The sequence below is a fragment of the Sphaeramia orbicularis genome, chromosome 5 (genome assembly GCF_902148855.1).
Source record: "Sphaeramia orbicularis chromosome 5, fSphaOr1.1, whole genome shotgun sequence".
Taxonomy (NCBI): domain Eukaryota; kingdom Metazoa; phylum Chordata; class Actinopteri; order Kurtiformes; family Apogonidae; genus Sphaeramia; species Sphaeramia orbicularis.
In genome coordinates, this window is record NC_043961.1 from 30858111 (window position 1) to 30875227 (window position 17117).

General features: G+C 37.0%; 1 protein-coding gene across 3 annotated transcripts in view; it reads right to left on the reverse strand.

Moving 5' to 3' along the window:
• Positions 1-17117, reverse strand: part of celsr2 (cadherin, EGF LAG seven-pass G-type receptor 2) — a 101527-nt gene that overhangs the window by 65447 nt on the left and 18963 nt on the right. The window lies entirely within an intron of this gene.

Below are 17117 nucleotides of genomic sequence, written 5' to 3' on the forward strand. Positions count from 1 at the left end.
CGCCAAAACTAATCTGCACAGCACCGTAGTAATTTTAAAATGTTTTTCATACAGTTTGTCAACTTTTTTTTTTTTGTATTTAATCAACTTGAGCCATAAATAAAAACAATTCATTCATTCATTTCTGAACCCGCTTTATCCTCACTAGGGTCATGGGGGGTGCTGGAGCCTATCCCAGCTACCTATGGGTGAAGGCGAGGTACACCCTGGACGAGCCGCCAGTTCATCGCGACAGTGCTATCCACTGCCAAAAATAGTTAAATAAATAATAATTCAGTAATTGTCATATGTTTAACAGTTTTACTGTCATGTTTGTAATGTAAATAAACCATATTTTTTGCTGCAAAAAAAACACCACAAACTTTTTTATTTATAAACTGCATAAAAATTGATTACTTATTTTTTCCTTTTGCAGCCTGGCATATGTAAATGATTAACAGCAACACTGGTTAATAAGCATAATAATCTGTTTTATTCTAGGTCAAATGTTAAATACTAAAATGTGTTAATGCGTATTTTGTACTCACTTCGAAGCAGGGTGCTAGTGTAGTAATTTCCCATTGTTTGCAATGTGCTGATTTTAGTCACTGGGTCAGAATTTTAAAATTCATGCAAAAAGGAACAACTTTTGACTCCTGACCTAACACAAATTTTGAAAAATAATATGACCTTTTATAACATGTAGTGCAAAGTTTGCATAATATGCTCACCTGAATACCAGAAGGTAAATGCTAGATTCACATCATGATTAGTGACTTATATTCACAATATGTTTTTTTATTTAATGAAACAGCCAAAACCACTGATATTAGTACAGAGGATATTACAGGTGACCTCATGAAAAGGGCTGTAATACTGATTTATTAACAGTGTGGGAACACATCTGACTTTTAATGTGCAAGTATAGGTGTTAACAAAATATATAACTCAATGGTAGTGGCTTTAGACTTTATAATGTGTATAAGTTATATTTCATGACTTTAAAAGTTATGATATGAAATGATCATATATAGTAAGAGCAGCCGATACAGGGCATCATCATCTGTCTCCATAAATCGACTAAACAGGCTACTGACTAACACATAAAAAATGTTATCAGACCCTCACTTTAAAGATGAGCTGATAAACACGATTCCTGTAAAAACTGAGGTTCACAGCTGCCAAAACATAAAGTGAAGCATAGATGCAGGTATGGGCATGGTGGGGTGTCAGGTATTTCCAGTGTCACATGTCGAAACAAAAGATGAAAGAGTTTAAAGCAAAATACCCTAAACTGTGTATAAATTGACAGTTAAATAGTGAACATTAACTCTTGGCTCAGATGAGTGTGTCCATCATGTGCCAGGAAGGATAGCAGACGTATGCCAAGAACAAGTGTATGTTTCTTTCATTACACTCCAAGTTTCAAATCAGTAATTTCACGCCTTTATTCGCAGCTCTCCCTTTCTTTTCTTTGTCCGGAAGCAGAGATGCTACTTCATTATACATGCCATACTAAAAGCCTCATTCAACAGATAAAACATTCCACGGCTCAGCAGATCTTTTGTCTTTTATCTTAGTTTAAAACCCAATCTTGATCATGTTTCATCTTCTGTACATTTAATTCTTTGCTTGATTTTATTTCTGCAGTTATACAATAGATCTCCACTCTACCATGCCTTATTTCTCAATTTGTGATCCTAATATCAGACCAATGCCCAAGACAACACCCCTGCCATTAATATGACCCTTCTAATGACATTATAAGGAACTTGAAACAGGACTGAAGTTCCACAAGATAATTCATTGTTTTGAATCCAAACACACACAAAAACACATAACAAATGAGTTAACAAAAACTAAATCAACCCAAAAGCACTGTGTCTTTAACCCTCATAGACCTAAACATCTACCAGCTATAAAAGAATCTACTGATCTAAAAATGTTTAATCATTAATCCTATCAATACATGCAACTAATTCAGGTAAAATGCAGTTTCTCAGGTTTTCATCATCAAATATGACCCATTTGGATGTTCAGAGGCTCCATAGTGAATGTGGAAACACCGTCATCTTCTGCAACATTAACTCACCAGTAAAACTAATGTCGTTTGACAAATCACAGTGGTCAGTTTCTTCAGTTTCCTCTATTTTGTTATAATAACCTCAAATCACCCTGTGCTTTTATGAACATTTAGATAATCAGTAAATTAAATATAGGAAAAGCAGATTTTCACTAAAAATACAAAATGAATAGGATAATATTTTAATAAATGGTGATTAATCACTTAGGAAAGGTTAAATGTGGAGAAATGTTTTGGAAGTCGCCACAAAAATAGTTACAGTCCTTTAGGGGTTAAACTGCAAATGTGGCTTTAAAATGCTTCATTGTGTCACACTCGTGTCTGCAGAAGGAAAGAGTTTGCATGAACAAAGCTCATCGTCTTGCATGTTTTTCCACTGTGTCCACGTCAAAAAGCAAAAAGAAAATGTCTAATTAGCTGACGGTTACGGACAGCGGTCAGACCACTGATCACTGAGCAGTAAAATTATAATGAAAACAGTCTAGATTCTGTGCCATCCAATCAGAACGGAACATAAAAACAAGATTTATATGTTACTAACAAGCACAAAACCTGTGGAGCTTTGTCTGATGCAGCTTTTATGTCAGTAGACAAAGGACATTGCTGTTGCACAATTGTATGACAAACTATTTACATGCACATCTTTGGAAAAAAAATTGCTTGTTGAACCTTTTTCTTTGAGTATCAGTACTACAGGAACATCATTTAAGACTGAAAGACAAGGTTAAAATGATATATTTAACCCTTTCATGCATGAATTATGAGAACCTTAATGGGTCAAAACACAGTAATGTCCAGTCAGAGAGTGATTTTTAATTGATTGCCATTCCAACGTTTATTTCAATATAAAGTAGCTCCTTGTTTTGCATAATCCCTTTTGCCCTAACTAAAGCAAAAATGAATTTAAAAGTAAAAATGTGGGTCAAATTGTCTCTAAAATGTCCTGTCAGAGAGATTTTGAATATCGAGTGTTTTTATTCCTCTTTAGGCCTGAAAAAAACAATGCAATTGAAGAATTTTTTATGAACCTATTTTTCATGGAGTTACAAAAAATATTCACTCAGCTGGACGTCATGCATTTAATTTTTGAAGCAAAGAAACATGTATTTACTGATACACTGTGTGAAAACTATGAAATAATTTTTTTAATACTGCTAATCAGATGTTGTCACATTTTAACACACTCTAATATTAGTTAATACTCACTTTATGGAGATAATATGCAAAAACAAAACAAAATAAAAAAAATACAGTCTAATAACAATAACAAGCAATTGATTTACACTCAAATGTGTTAGTGCAGATCAGATTTATCAAGAACAGCAAAGGTACAGCAATGCTATGAATTGCAATGTATGGGATGATGCATAGGCGTCCACTGTGTTGGCTGATATGGAACTAAAACAATAAAATCCATGAATATATAAGAGAACAGTTGTAGAATAACTGTCCACTGTAGTGACCACTATGCATGAAAGGGTTAATGTTAAGTTACGCATTCAATCCTAATTTTTGATCTTCAGAGCAGAATGACCTACAACCTTTTCTTCTTTTCACATGCATTTTTAGTAAAATGTGTGTTTAAGGCCACAGTCTGTCCACTATCACAAAGCCTATCAGATTACCGGGGCGCAGGTTTCTCTATCCTTAAACGCAAATACAAAACAAGCTTAATCAAATGAAATGTGTCATGAAAACAAGCCTCGCCCTCTTCCTCTTAAATAATCAATGGGACACTTTGTTTGAGGAGTCTGGACGGCGGCCAGAGAGCAGAACCTGTGAGCAGAACTCACACAAACAAACAGCACTGCTCAAAGTTACCAGATCCCTGTTTGGCAAAGAGCGAGTTTAAACACAGGGTGCCAAGGGAGGGGAGGAAAAGGAGGAGGAGGAGGAGGAGGAAAAGGAGGAGGAGAAGGAGGAGGAGGGGGAGGTCACAGAGGAAGAGAGACAGAGAAGCATGTTTGACACGGCTTTAATCCTACTGCTTTTAGTTAAGAGCTTCCAGGACAGTAATAATACAGGGCCTTAGCAGAGGAAGTGAGGAAAAATCAAAGCACAGACACAAGCAGGGTCGCTCCTCTAATTTACACATTACTGTAAACACACACAGACACACACACCTGTGTACGCAAGACAACACATGCATACAAAAAGGAAAAGACAACAGGGGCAGCAGCACAGCCACGCAACCTCTACGGTCTGTGAGTTCTGACTGCAACTCATGATTTATCTGTTAATCTGCTGAATATTTTTAGGATTCATTCACAAATAGTTGAATCATCAGTTCTCAGTGTCTTGGAAATTCTCCAAAAGATAAATCTGAAGACTCTCAAATGATTAACAGGATAAAAGAGAAATAGCAACATGTCTGCTTCGCAATAATAAACCACATTCCACTAAAAAAAACATACTTTGAGAAGTAGTTCAGCTATTTAGATTTCTATTTTATCATCTTCGTCATAGTTAAAGAAGAAACCAGCACATAACTGAATTTACATATTGGTCTTTTGCCATTTTTACTTACATACAGAATGTGTAACATATGTCTGTTTGCTGTTTGATAACATTAGCTAAGTCCATTTCTAAGCTAACATGTGTTTAGGTTGTCTAAATCCATGATACCAGCTAGTACAATAGACTCCCAGGGATTTTTCAGTGAATATCCTTACGTTTGCTGTAACGTTCTTCAACACCTTTGCTGCTCTTCTACAGCTGCAACATTAGATACTGTTAGCTTGGAAACAGAATTAGCTAACATCAACAAATAACCAGCTCCTGGAAATACACAGACTCCGACACAAACTTCATACAAGAAAATACTCAAAACAAAACTGCAAACTTAAACTACACTGTATACATTCAGCTTTAATTTTCTGATGATAGACGATTAGTGCAAAATGCTTTTTTGAAGTTTAAAGATTCACTAAGTAATATTTTCATCCCACCACCTCACCCTCCCCTACAGTGGCTGCAAAAAATGCAAAAGACCCTCAACAGAGCCATTGCATGCTTTTTCTGTTTTTGCCTTTTTTGATTCAGGGATCTTAAGTTTGGACCACATTCAGAAATGCTATAAAACTGGAGAATAAGAAGAATAATAAGAACCCTAGTATAGAAATAACAATGGAACATAAATGGACTCATTCTAAGGTAATGGAAAAACAACAAATGTTATTTTCAGGTGGTCATACACCAGTCTATATTATAAAAGCCAAGTGACCTCTGTTCTGCAGACTCTGATCGGATGAACCATAGCTTGGATCTACACACAGGACCTGGAGTGAATCACAATAAACTGTCATGTTCAGTCCTGTGTAAAAGTCTATGGTCCACGTCCATGTACATTAGTAACACAAAACATTGTCTATCCTCAAGTACTATGAATACAACAGTGATATACCAATACAAATATCTCAACTTTACCAATTGTCAAATCTAACATCTACTAAATGTGCCAAATATAATAAATACAATTATTCACAAAACTGTGTCTCTTTGATTTCCATTTTAAATCATTCTACAAACATTGCATAACTTAGAACCAACTTCTACAAAAACTCTGCTTCCCATTTTATCAACTCTACTGCTTCTAGAACTCATGGATTCCCACGGGTCAACGCGCTAGTGAAAACATAATTGTGCATTGTAGATTCCATTTCTGTATATCAATCCCTTAAATCCCAATCCCTACAAATATTAAAGGGATCAATAAAAACACCTTACGTGAGTCATACATTTACACAAATGGCTTACTGAACACAACGTATGTTTCACAAGCAGCTACAATTTGTCCTCTAAAACATGTGACAGATTCATTTATTTATTATAATTTCAGATTTCAACAGAAGACCACTTCAGCTTTTTGAGACATGGATAATAATAAGTGCTCCTACAATAAAACACTCTCATTTGTACATTTCTAAAGTTATGGTGAAATCCTTTTTTACCCGACAGAAGCAAAACAACACTATATCCTTCCTCTGAATAAAAACTGTTTCCCCTCACTCATTCAGCTCATATATCCGATACTCTGCAGCAACAGTAGCCAGCTCTCACTGAACTGGGGCTCAGAAAGGTTAGGCCACGTATAAGGACAGACATCGCCTTAATTATGTCCTCTGCCAATTCACATTCTTGGATGGGAGCTCTGGCAAAGCTCCAGACGTGGACGCAGTGCTGGGAAACTGAGCGCGAGGAGAATCTGCTCTGAAAGGAACCAGACCATCCTTCAAAGAGGTCATTCTCCATGGGCCGATCCCGCGTTCAGGATGGAGGGTAAGCGGCCAGTTTGGGCCAAAAGGAGGAAAAGAGCGATAGTTAGTTGGTAACAAGACAAGGTGCCAACTCTGAAGTGTGACACTGCTTTCAGCCCGGAGTTCGACCCCCTCTGGGCCTCTGGGTGCCAGGAATGCTCTCAGCTAGGAAGTGGCGCCAGGGAAAAGATTAAACACACACACTGTGGCTGCAGGACTGCCAAGGCTGTGTACGCCATTGTGTGTTTGTGTACTTATGAGTGTGTGCATGTAGGTGTGTGGGCGATCTATACGTCAATATAAGCAGAGAAGAGAGAGTACAGTCATCACAAAATCATCCAAACTGAGTAACAACAACAGCACTACAAAACATTTGAATTAAAATAGTAGAGTCTGTAATACAACCATATGAAATTAATCACAAAATGGACCAAAATAAAGCAGGTTTTCTGTTTTCAAGGCTGTGGAATCCACTGTTAAGGACATATTTTCTAAACTCATCTATTATATTCTGAAGGTCTTCTATAAAACCATGCATCCTATCAAAGAAACCCAAAGACCTGAGAATGTAAATAAACCAGTTCATTGTGTTTTACAGATAAATTTCCCTCAGTGACGCTCTGAGGCTTAAGGTTGAGACCTCAGCACAACACAGAACATACATTTTCAGCCAGGAGGCTGAAGAGGCGAAATGTATACAGCTTTTTACCACTGAAATATTAATGACTCCTGGTTTTAACCATCAGGGGAATTACAGGAGACAAATCTACTGACATCTGTGAACACAAAGAGTCTGTAGGAAGGAATGTTTCCAACAAAAAAACACAAATTAACCAAGATATTTAAGCTTCTCTTTCTTGAGATGTCATTGGCTGGAATAATAGAGCGCTGAGAAACAGAAAGAGACAAAAAGGGAGAAAACAAATCGGTGAGACTGGCCTCATTAGACCACAAAGTTGCCATCAGATCTCCCCACTGAATCCCAGAAAATGTCAGCAAAGTCATGGTGGATAAAGATCAGAAGGACTGTGTGACCAAATTACTGAGGACAGAGACATCACCCACAGCAGCGACAAGAACCCAGACCCGACCCCTCTGAGACTCACCCGCCTCTAGAGCTGTTTATCACATATTAGGACAATATTCTCATTTTAATGATGACACAGAGGCCTTTTCAGTGTTTGGAGGTAAAGTCAATTATGTGTCATAAGAATAGAGGAGTCACGATAACAAAGTTATAACATTAAAATGCTGTAGCCGTCTAAACTTTCTTAGCATTAACAAACGGGTGGTTTGAAAAAAACATCACCCAACATGTAGTATTAAGTGTTTTTGACAAATACAAAAGACTAGGCTAAATGTCACACTCATGTTTTAGGAAAAAGCAGTACCTTAGATAAAAGAGACATTAAAGAACTCAACTTGAAAAAGTAAAAGACCCCAGTGTCGAAGTCAGTGGATAACAAACACACTCTGTATTGTTGTGTCTTGAATAACAAGAAATATGCAAATTCTGCTGACACTAAAACTTGGAAAAACAATGCAACTGTGTTTTGGCTGCAATTATTATTTTCATTGTCGCTACATCTTCTCATTAATTTCTGGATTATATCTTTAAAAAAGTAATGAAAAACATTGTTTCCCAAATCAAAATATACTGTATTTCATTTATGCATTCGCATTAACACTAGAACAGCCAACAGCTCAAATCTACCCCATACAAATTAAAAGATTTGCACATTGTTTAAGTCATTTATTACCATTTACAATAAATGAGACAGAAATTTACCAACCACATAATATGCAGATATTTTCTTCTTTTCTTATACCCATTTTCACTGTCAATTTAGATTTGTATCGACGTCTATGTACTGTCAATAGTGTTTTTAAAGAGACTTTTATTATAATTCCTTACTGTCAATTATTGCTTAATACGGTGACAGATAATATTTTTGTGGGCATGAAATGGAGGCTGTATAAAAAAAGACACATTTGGTGGTTTTAAGACTAATCAGTCCTCATAAATGAGAATCTAAAAGACGCAAAGTTGCAGCATTTTGGAGAAAAGTAATATCTAAAATGGTAAATCACATCATTAAAGTATAGTATTTGTACTTTCAAATATTAAAAAGTGCTTACAGAGACATGAAATGGATTTATGTGACCATTAGAGTGAGTGGAAAGTCAGTCAGACAGTCTTATGACTAAAGCGTCAAAAAGTGACCAGACAGGATGAGAAACGCTAAGAATCAACATCTAGAGTCAAAGAAAGTGACAAAGTGATAAAAGCTAGAAGCACTGTTATTGTTTTCACCACTAGACACAGAACTAAATGAAAAGAATGGAGTTTGATGATGAATCATCAAACTATTCTTCTTCTACATGAGTGAGTTTGATTATGAAGGCATAAAGTTATTATGGGATGTTCTTGTCTTTGCTAAGTTGCCATTTGTTGATCCACGGTTCAGACTAAACTGACAGTTCTGACCTTGTTTAAACAATTCCAAACAGATCTTTAGTACAGCTATTGACAACACAAACCGTACAGAAAACAGAGGTGATTAGTGGTTTTACTGAGCTAAGCTAACAGAGCTACAATGTAAAGTATCAGCTGACAGCGCATGAAGATTATAACACAGTGTTCATTTTATGGCCTATCAAAATAACCAGCTTTGAGTTTTTGTTTGAAGAAGAAAACTTAATGATACCGAAATACAAATGAGTGGAAAAAATGAGCTTTCTCAAATGGAAAATGGCTACCCTCTCAGCTCCCTAAAATTAAAACAGGGGAAGGGAAAGAAATCCAAATGGTGTCATCTTACAAATACTTAGGCATTATTACTGATGAAACTGTCCTTTAAGCAGCACACTGAGCATCTAGTACATACACTAAAGCTAAAACTTAGTTTTCTCCTCAGAAACAAATCCTCTTTGTTCATACAAGGAAACAATTAATTTCTGCTAACTTTTTTTTTTTAACCTTTGATGGATAATGGTGATCTTCTTCTTATAAAAGCATGGAACATCTTTCAAAAAAGGTGGACAATGTCTGCCATTGTGCCTTACGTTTTATGACTAGCTGTGGAAATTGCGTTCACCATTGTACTTTGTATGCTGCGGCTGAATTCCCTTCTCTGTATGTTCTCAGGTGGTCTCATCAGTTGATTTTCATTTACAAATGTATTCTCGGGCTCCTTCTATCTCACCTCTGTACTTATATGCAGAAAAACCAACAACAGTATGCTTTGTTTTTGCAGAAAAACATACTGATGGTGGTTCCTAGAGCCAGAACAGAGTTGGGTAAGACTGCATTTCAATATGCCGCCCCCTCTGCATGGAATGTCCTGCAAAACAACTTAAATCTATCGGAACTTGTTACTATAGGTGAATTTAAACCTATTTTAAAAGGAGTGTGAAATCATTGAGCTTGGTCAATGTAACTGTTTTTAAACTTGCACAAATGATTGTTTTGTAATTATCGATTGTATGTTTTTTGTATGATGTGTTGATTATGTCTTGTCTTGTCAGAAACTGTGTGTTATGCTGCTTTTCTTGAGCAGGTAACTCTTGGAAAACAGATCTGTAATCTCAATGAGGCTTTTACCTGGTTAAATAAGGAGATATCTATCTATCTATCTATCTATCTATCTATCTATCTATCTATCTATCTATCTATCTATCTATCTATCTATCTATCTATCTATCTATCTATCTATCTATCTATCTATCTATCTATCTATCTATCTATCTATCTATCTATCTATCTATCTATATACATATATATATCCTTTAGTGTGGTACAGTCTGTGGCTGCAAAGCGTTGATTTGTTGGTGGTACTTTTAAGTGTGTTCTGATATGTGACTTCCCTCTGCTGTTGTGAATTTGGAATATCAATAACGCATAAAACTTATTTAATCAATGAATGATGCAACTCTAATAGTGTAGTGCAAAAGCTTTTTTCATTTCTCATTAGTCAGATTATTTTTCCAAAACCAACATTATAGATTCAATGACCAGGGTCAAAGTACAGACAATTACAGCTGACTCAGAGTTTGCTCAGAGGTACTTCAGCAGCTTTAAATTCCACTTCCTGACTTACAGGTTAAACACAGAGCCAATGAAAACAGCTTCCAGTTATTATGGGATGGATAGACACATTAGAGACCCCATAAAAATACCATTTATCATCATGGCAGTGGAGACCCGATAAATAATCGCACTCAAACAGCTTTCTCAAGCAGCCATTCATCACATGTGTAATGGAGCCACGTAAAGAAGCCACACTTGAACTGAAGCACGTTAATGCTGCGATCCATGGTGAGCTGAGAGTCCCCGAGAGGCAGCTGGGAGTTTGAGCGCAGAAGTGTGTCACGTTGGGGGGAAACCTCCGGGTAAGAAGGTAATGAGGTTGAGCAGAGGCTGTCGTAGCTGTTCAAGATCAGTACAATATAGTATGAGCAGCACGCACCGAGAGATCACCACATCAAAGACGCCAACGCGGGGTCCCGTTTCCAAGATCAATAGGCAGATCATGAATTAAAAATCACTTTGGAGGGATAAGGCCCGTGGATAGTTGCAGAGTTCACAGTCGAACTAATGCACTGCTCTGCAAACTTACAAGCTTTTTAATGAGTTTTTGATTTGGAATTAAGTATTCCCAGCTTTACTCTCTGCTTGGTTGTTTGTTTCAGAAACGAGAAGCCATAAAAAGAGACGAACCACAGTAAAAAAAAAAAAAAAAAAGTGTTAACAAGCTACTGCAACAAGCTGCTGCTGTCAGAAGTGTGGTGTTGAGATGCCGCTAACAAACACACAAGGTCACAGAGAGATGACACAGCCATACAGTGATCAAACAGAGCAGTGACCTCATGTACGGTCCCCATGGGGCCCGCACTTTAATTTAATTAAAATAAATACTGCGCCCTTGGACACACCTGTAATCACACACATTGATCACTTCTGTTGCTGCATATGTGTATGTATGTACACGACCCAGCTCCATTTATGACATCACACTGGGTCTTTCTTTGGTCTCCCACAGTCGGTCGTGTCACCATCTTGACACTTTTATGGCCGGTGTGAGACCAGGCCTTACAGATGCTGAGAGCTGTCAAAACGGGGCCCACCGGACTGTAAATCTGTTCAAGAGTCAGACGACAACTGGAAACACAACTGTTCCAACACTGTGGATTAAACAAAAGACAGGTGTTAAAGCCAGCTGACGCTTTTTACCCGCACTTTTCTTTTCTTTTCTCCTTTTAAACTGATGGACACTGAATTTTCCCCTGGGACTGCTAAAGTTCATCTCTATCTGGGTCTGTATTTCCCGTATGGTGTAATGAAAACATCCCAGTGACATAAACACATTAAAATAACTGTAGCTTTTCAACCACACTGACTACATGCATCAAGAAAATCTTACTGGTAAGTAAACTTTTCTTCTGGAAACAGAAATCATTCAAGTGTGTCAAAACATAAAACATTCTGTCCATCTAAAGAAAAGAATCAGAAAAGACTAAATAGTGTGATTGTGAAATTAACCTATTTTTTATTGTGTTAGAACAAGGCTTGGGACCCAAAATGTACCAAATTATGTCATGGATTAAGTCTTTTACATTGCTTTTGTCTTGCTGCATGATTTACATAATTTTTGTCCTTTGTCTCATTTCACATAGCTTTAATGAGGTCGACAGTCTTCTTAAACTCATCCAGAGACCACTCCTCTTACATTTTACTTAGAAAAATGTATTCACATATTATACTATTCTTGTGTATTTTACTCTTAGGTTCTCAAACATGTTCCCTGGATAAATAATTATCAAATAACAAAATGAATAAATAAATCAAATAAAAACATTTTTGCACTAACAGTTGGTGCCAATAAAGACAGATCCATGACCTCCATTTTAGGTCCCAAACACCAAGGAAATGCTGGGATAATCAACCAATAAATAAATAAATAAATAAATAAAAGATCCAAATATTTGTTAATTTCAATGCAGCAAAGCCCAAATTTTGGACAAATGTTAAATGTGTCTGGATATGTCATTATACATCAGGGATGTCAAACTCATTTTCTTCCGGGGGCCACATTCAGCCCAATTTAATCTGAAGTGGGCCGGACCAGTACAATAATAGCATGATAGCCAATAAATAATGACAACTCCAAATGGTTTTAGCGCAAAAAATAACATTCAGTTATGCCAATATTTACATTTACAAACTATCCAAACAAAAAGGATGTGAATAACCTGAAAAAAAAAAGAAATTTGTTAAGAAATATAAGTACAATTTTATCAATATTCTGCCTCAACTCATCATTTATACATATCTATTACAGATCAGATCTACAAAGGCACAAAACATTTAGCAAAAGGCAGAATATTGTTAAAATTGCACTTAATTTACTTCAGACATTTTAGGTTATTCACATTTTATTGTTAAAGGACAGTTTGTTAATGTAAACATTTTCATAATTCAATGTTTTTTAGCACTAATTTAAAGAGAAATAAATTGTCATTATTTATAGGTTATTATGATATTATTTTTGAGTTTGATGCCCTACTTTGCACTTTGCAAATTCATCCTGCGGGCTGGATTGGAACCTTTGGCGGGCCGGTTTTGGCCCCCAAGCCTAATGTTTGACACCTGTGTTATAGATGAAGCGCTGAACCCACAGACATGTCCCTGGTCACAATTAATATTCTCATCAACTCAGCTGATGTCACATAATCATTTTCTTTTTTTTTTTTTTCCAGTGAAAATGAAAAAAAAATCCATTAAAACTGTGACTCATCTCAATATGTGTCAAAATGATTGCAATCATTCAAGCCCAAGTTAGAACTCATCACACATCAGTCAGTAGTTTCATTCTTGGTCCTTATGGCAATAACAGTATCTGTGGGGACCCAGGAACAGGTAACAGAGTTTTACAGGTCAAAGGGTATTTTTTCACTCTGCTGCTTCGGGATCTTTGTGATTTCATGTGAAGTGACTTCAGAGTGTTGTTCGGCCTCTATATGGACGTACATGAAGAGAAAGCACCCAGCAGGGAAACAAGCTTAATCCTCACCTTCATACCAGTCTGCAAGCTGGGCTTCAATTAGCAAACCAATAAAGGAAAGAGCGGAGGATCAGACCTGAGACCTGGACAGACACTAATGTGGGCTGAAGGGAGCGGAGGACCGAGGGAGCTCAAGTTTGTATGTTTCAGCAGCGTGGTTCAGTCTAAAACCCATTAGATCAAGCTCATCCAACATCTCCTTCATTAAAACGTAGTGAAATTCAATGCATAAGCAGGAATCTCAAGTGCTGGTGATCAAAAGGGACGCTGGTATTTAGTACCAGCTAAGCTGTATCTGAGGAGCAGGCGCTTGAATTAAACAGGACTGAAAGGTGAAACACTCAACGGCCTGAATGGAGACTGATGACTAGAAGGGTGGGGGGGTGAGGGTGAGGGGGGTGGAGGCTATGTAATGCAAAAGGAGGCACAGGTTTTTCATCCCATTACTCCCAAAGCCCCAGAAACACCCCCCTTCACTCCCCTCTTCCTGACCCCCCACTAGACAAGCAACGGCTGACACCCCACCTCCACCACGTCTGCATAATGACTGCTGCCAGGCCTCCATCCACCTCCAGACCACAGCTCCTCCACAAGCATGAATCCAGGCTCAGCAGGTCACTGTGTGGAGCCTTTAAAGCTACAGCACATAACGCTTCCACATTAAAATATCAATAAAGGAGCTCTTCACTGAGAAATGGGTGTAATGTAACCGCACTTTAAGCCGTTTCCCAAGCAGTTTGAGAACATTAATAATTAATCCGCAGATTATACTGATCTTCATACAATAATTATAATCCGAACTGTTTTATGACATACTGTAAATACTCCTCAGATAAAATTAGTCTTACTTTAGCTTAAAACATCCAAAATTAGATGCCTTAATCTCAAAAAGTCTCTATATTTTTTTCATAAATAGAGCTGAAGTCCTGCCCCTTTCACTGTGTCCAATGGGACTTCATTTCAGATAAAATATGAATAGCCATCAATGTAGAGAAGAAAATCATTTTTAATTGTCTTAATTCCGCTGCCTTATACACTTATAATGTTTGTCAGTCTGAAAGAGCATTTTACAAGCTGAGAAAGAAGTCATAGTTTTTGGTAAAAACAGTAAAGAAACATGTAGTTTTATGTGAAATGGACTGTTCTTCCAACATCAAAACAGCCTTGGTACATTTGACCTCAACCTTAAAGACTGTTAGAGGTGACAATTGTATTATAAGAGGTGAAAATCACTACAGATTGAAATATCATCATGTGAACATATTTCACTAATTGTAACGTGAAAAAAAGTTTAACATGATTTCTGCTTGAGTCGCATTAATGGTGGTTGTCATCTTCTGCTTTATGTTTTATTTTTGTTTTGTCTGACAGATCCCCAAGCAGCAGAAATTACATACTGTGTGTTTAAATACAGGGAAAAAATACTTAACCTGCAGTAAGTATTGGGCTGTGTCAGTGTAATGGAAACAACAAGACAACTGCAGCAACAGTGTAGATCTACTTCTGTCACCTATTGTTTATTACTAGCTTAAATTCCCGTGGATAAATCCACTCCTCTAGCTGTGGGATCATGTCCTTTAATGTGCCAGTGAAAAACATCACAATTTGTTAGAACCACGCAGATACACAGACAGACAGATACTGAGACCATCCAGTATTATGATAAGTGCTAGCAGAATCCCCGATTAATGTATGCTTCGCATTAATGTGGTATTTTAAGCTAAAAGTCCTTCGGTGAAAAGAAAACTCCTTCCTGCAGAGTGTGCATAATACTTTGTCGGTTGACTGATCTATCTTATTTTTTTTTGTACTCATATTTCCATCCAGAGGGCCGACATGCTGTTTAGTGTCTTCCCTCTTTATGGGTTGGTTCTGCTGTCTGTCATTACCAGATCAACTGCCCATTTGTGCATGTGCAATGGTAACTCTGTTTGGACAAACTGCCCCAAATGCGACGGGAGAGATAGAGCTGCTCAATTATAGAAAAAAACAATAATCACGATTATTTTAGCAATAATTGAAATCACGATTATTAAAAATGATTATTTGTTAACCTTAAAGTTGTCTATTTTTTTTCTTGCAAAACAATGTAAAATATACTCTTTAAACATAAATAAAGCTTTTAAACACTAAAACAAAGTATGTTCACTTTTGTACAAAACAAAAAAAAAAATCTTTGAATGTAAATAAGTATACTGTAAATTCAAGTATGTTTCCTTTTGTAAACAAATAGTGCACTGTAATTAAACTGCTTTAGACTTGCCATAGAACTGTTGCAATAAAAAACAACTCATGTAAAGTGCAAATTATAAATTCAAGTATGTTCAATGTAGTATGAAACATGGTAAATTATACATATATTCAGTGGCGCACCGTGAGGTTTCAGTTAAGGCCTTCTGTATAGATCAGCCATCTATAGAATTTGCACGTTAGGGTTAGGGACATATTGGTTAGGGTTAGGTTCATACAGGAGTTGCAGCTACAGAGATTCAGAGATTGAAGATTGCATTGCGGACAAAGTTGTAGACGGAGTTGTTTTTTTGTGTTTTGTTTTTTCATAAGATTATCATAAAGGTGGCGGTGGTTAAACTTTAGATGGTTAAAAAGGTTTGTTGTGTTACCGGTCGGTGCGGACACAACTACAAAACACTTTTTGCACGTGATGTGTTTTTGCTCTTCGTCTTCTTCATCAAACCCAAAGTGATTCCATACAATTGAATTTGACTTGCCTTTTTTGTTTACCAAGCGCTTCTGCTGTGATTCTCCTGTCATCTTTCAAGACCGCTAGGTACAACTTTCCTCATGGGGTGGACCTGCCGGCTAGCTGGCAGCTGTAGAGGGGGGCGGGGTGGAACAGCTCATGGTAGCTTGCATGCACGTGAATTAAAACAGCTCAAAATTCATAATAGTTTTTTCTCTATTACATAATTTTTGTAATCGTTAAGTGTAATAATCAAAATCGCAATTGAATTTTGATTAATTGCACAGCCCTAGGGAGAGACATGACGCAACGTGAATTAAATCAGTCCCTCCTGACTCTAAAAAAAGGAATTTTAAAGAAAAAAGATATTTAATGTGGAGATGGGACTATTCCTCAACTGTAAGTACCAAATTGGCCAGTTAAAAATGTCTGAATTTCTCAGAACTGTGCAGATACACACATACACACACACAGATGCTCTGAGACCTTCCAGTACTATGATATAGATACTGGGTTATTTTCCAAAATGAGACATAACAGCCGCCTAAGATAAAAGAGTTCATATCCAGGCGTCTTCACCAGGTAAAGATGGTAAAGTGTTTTATTGTCTTTTGTCAGCTGAACTCCCAAATGAAACCCGCCAGTAGCTTGTGTATAAAAGCAAACCCACTTACAAGTCTCAGTCTCAGAGGAAGAACTGGACAGCATGTTCAAACACCTACGCAACAGATTCACTGTTATCTGTATCTGAGCAATGTTAAGGCAACACTCTATTATCCATTTCATCGTAACTGAGTGTATGAGTGTTTACATATGATCCCTTGTTTCAGAACAATATAATATAGAGGGTAATTAAACATGCCTGACCTGGTTTTTAAAACAGTCATTTAGAAAATTCCAACAGTAACTGGCTGTTTCATCTTCTGCAGACCAATTAAAGCTAAGTGCTGAGAAAAAAAGAACAAAGATCAGCTGTAATGATAACCGCAACACAACAACACCTAATTCCCTGGCTGCCTGGGAAGTCAATAATA